This window comes from Lygodium microphyllum, chromosome 28 (genome assembly GCF_053477565.2).
Source record: "Lygodium microphyllum isolate KBCC chromosome 28, Lygodium_microphyllum_v1.1.10, whole genome shotgun sequence".
In the NCBI taxonomy this organism is placed as follows: domain Eukaryota; kingdom Viridiplantae; phylum Streptophyta; class Polypodiopsida; order Schizaeales; family Lygodiaceae; genus Lygodium; species Lygodium microphyllum.
This window is the reverse complement of record NC_141162.1, coordinates 32,673,848-32,677,630: the sequence shown is the minus strand read 5'-3', so window position 1 is coordinate 32,677,630 and position 3,783 is coordinate 32,673,848. Positions and strand designations below refer to the sequence as shown.

Here is a 3,783-nt window from a genome sequence, read left to right as displayed (position 1 = left end):
ATAGGCCACCATTTGATCATGTAGGACTTAAGTATGAAAGCTACGATCTGTGCTCTGTAGTACATGCCGAAGCATAATGGAGATTTGAAGAGCTTATTGAGCTCTTAGGCAACCATTAGAACTTTGTTGTACTGTTATGGTGTCGTAGACAAAGGCAAGGAAAATCAAGGAACTAACACATACCTCTTCTTCTTTGCTATCTATTGTTTGGTTTTGGAGCTGAAATAGAGCGGAGACCAGGCGAGGGAGCGATTTGACTCGTGGTTGTTTTGCTTATGTGATGGAAGCTTTGGTGCTAAAGGCTTCAACTAATGCTTTTGTCCACACGCAATCCATGTCGCTCCATTCAGTAGTAGTAGCAAGAAGAAGAAGAAGAAGGACACGTTAGTCTATGATTTGTCTTGCACCAAGACACAATGACGACCTCCAAATGCCTCTCCGAATGTAAGAGTTCCGTGTTTCAGAAGAACGTCCTCAAGAGAGGAGCCGTTCTGGAATCCATCACTGCCAAGAAAGGAAGCCAGTAACCTATCGGTTCCATTATGCTCGGCTTCTTCATCTTCATGGTTATTGGATCAACTTTACTGTAGATTATTAGAACTGCTTCAAGTGGTGGGATGGCATAAACTTCACTCTTTTGCTTCATTCTAATGAGAAAAAGAAACAACATGAGGTTGAATCTATGTCAAAGAATACTAAGCTACACATGTATGAGCCTCGGGCTCCATTTTCACGAGATCTTGGGCAAAAATTTGGAGGTCCTACCAGGAGGCCACTAAAGGGACCTCGTCCAATACCATGTGATCAATGGAGGCCTTGACATGGGCAACATTGCTAGATTCATGCATGAATCTCACAACCTTGAGGGTAATTGCTGGTACACTTATTCATGCTTCGAGCATTAGAAGAAAGTTGCCATAGCTGCAAGTGAGGCCAGAAGCATGCTACTATGGAGAGGGCCAATGTAGAGGTTCAATGCTATAGCTGCAAGTGAGGCCAGAGTTGGGCTGAGCATGCTACTATGGAGAGGACCAATGTAGAGGTTCAATGTATTTGTGGCTAGCTTAATGCAATTTTGGAGAAGATCAAGAATATGGTCTTTGATGAGGACATCTTCTTTAGCAAGCTGTAGCTTGGAATTCTGTGTTTCAAGGCCAACAAAGTCATGAGGAAGAGGCGGGTTGATATTCTTAGATTCCCTCAAATCACGTACGAGAGTGGAGGCATCTTGAAAACCTTATTTCATGATAGTCATTTATAGCAGATATTCTCATATTTCCTCATCTTGATCATGGGGCTTTTGGCCTTTGATACTTCCTAAAGGTTCCTCATATCTATAACCAACAATAGAAGTGTGGTTTATGCAACAGATTTCATGGATTGTATTTTGCTCTAGGGTACTACTTGAGAATATGGCATGCATGCTAGTCAACTTCATATCAAGGAAAAGCCTTGCATTCAAAAGGAGTTTGCAATTCACTATTGCCCACATCAAAAGCCTTGGTATGTCACTGTTATCTTCAAAAATATTCAGCTTTAATTCATTTGATGCATAAACTGCCTTTTCATGCTTTTCTCCTGACTGGAAAAGAATTTGCTAGAATTGAAGAGTTGTGGTGGATTGAAATGTCAATACAACTCTAGTTGAGTTACCAAAAGTTGTGTTAGAGAGTAAAGAAGAGCCACTGGTGTTCACCAAAGCTGTTGAGGAGCTCAAAAAGTTGCCATAGCTAGTTGCTACTGCTGTGAAGGCAAAGGGCAGACCCTGAATTTGTATCAGAAGCAGAATCAAACCAAAATTGCTAAAGGAAGCAAAGCCTGAGACTAAGGCAAGAGAAGATGTTCTAGTAAAAGGGAAAAATAGAACTATAATGAATATTTCCAAAAGCTGACTCTGAAAGAGTGGAGACAGCATTCAGAGATGAAACATTTTCACACAAGCCAGAAGTGCAACCTCCAGCATTAGCAGATTGATTATCCAGTGTGCCTGAATTTTTTGGAAGCCCTCAGTTATGTGGTGCTACTGTATGCAGATTTGACCGTTGCAAACAAATGTTTGATAAATAATACAAGGTTTGCTAACCAATTGAGTACATTGCTTTGCTGAATATATACTTCAGTCACACAACTGGTTGATGAATCTGGAAGATATTATTTCCCTTACTTTGGCTACTTGTATCTGAAAATGAATAGCATTGAACCACCATTTTTTCTATGCATTTAGTGTTGGGGGTAAAGGCGCCTTCGCCTAGCCGCCCGTGTATTACTACACTAACAGTCATCGCCACTGCACACTGCAGGTGGTGGGCGCCCATCACCGTCACTTTATTCTTTATTCTTTTAGTGACAGTTTGAATAAAGGAAGGCCCGGTCACACATTGTGATTGTTGGAGTCCCCATTTCTTGTCTCTCTCTTTTTTGCTCTTGCTCTCCCGCCATAGCTTTCGAGTGCAAGCTTCTATCCTTCTCTCCTTTCAACTGGTATTAAAGCATGGCTTCCCGACTCTTGAGCTTGGCTCATGGCATTCTGAGCTTCCCATTGACTCCCCACTTGCATTGGGTCTCCTTCCTGACAGCCATAGCTCATTCTCTTAAGCTCCCGTCACTCCCCGGCTTCCCGAGCTTCTTCCCGGCCTATTGAGGCACCATCAGGGCATTGACATTGAGGTATTGCTTCATTATTTTAGAGATTTATTTCAGTCCACAGGTCTAGGCAAACAGGGCAGGCACCATTGAAGCTTCCAACCTTCATATCTCTTTGCCACCAGTTGTGGACTACTAGAGGCTTGATGCATTTGTCTTGGCACAGTGTACCATGTACTTGTTGAGCTTTAGTGCTCTCTGAAGACTTGGCTTGGATTCTCATTTGCTATTCTGGAATTTTGTATTGGATGTCATTTTGGTTGTCAGAGATATTTATTGGGATGTATGTCTTGCTCATGGATGCTACCTATAGTTGCCTTGTAGCCGTCATGCTCTTGGGATGCTATTGAGACATTGTCTTGGTTACCTGTCTTTGGCACTTTGATTTGGTTTGATTGAGCTGTTGAGCTTGTTTATCCACGTCTTGTGCTAGTGGGAGCATCTTGTATGCTTGACCAACATTGAGCAGGAGGTTTATGCTATTCTGAGCATTTTGCAGATACTTGAGACTTTGGGATCTCTTACACTTAAATGTTGCATGGTTCATGCACAGATATCTTGGAGTTGCTTTTGATCTGAGGTTGGGCTTTGCACTCTTGTGAGCATACACCTACTGGTGCCAGGTCTTGCCAGTGTTATGTATACTTTGCCCTACTGTCCAGGGGGTATGCCTACTCACTAACGGATGCTTTGGTGACATGTTTGGGTGTTTTCTCAGGGTCTTGATGCCTGTTTGCTGTTGATTTATACCCATTTATGGCTGGTCATGTCTTGGCTGTCATTTATTGACTTGGTGCAGTGATTTGGCCAACAATTGACTCTCACAATACCCTGCTGTCATTTATTACAGCAAGCGTATAACTCTGAACTGACATGGATTTTTCATGCTGAAATATTTTGAAATGATGTACTTTCGCTAGTACTTGGTGGGCAGCAACTTTGATTACACTTTTCTCACCATTTTCTCTCGATTTTGGTGATTTTTATGTCATTTTCTGCAGTAAATAGCAAGCAGTTTTGAACTGTCTGCAGTCTTCCAGCCTACATTATGGCGAGTTCGTCCACTGATCATGCTATTTTCAACATCACTAAGCTTGATGGTATGAATTGCTCTTATTGGAAGAGCTAGATTTGGCATGT

General features: G+C 42.1%; 1 pseudogene; it reads left to right on the top strand.

The window, feature by feature from the left end:
- Window positions 1-416: 416 nt before the first annotated feature.
- Window positions 417-626, top strand: LOC148011325 (uncharacterized; annotated as a pseudogene).
- The last annotated feature ends 3,157 nt before the right edge of the window (window positions 627-3,783 follow it).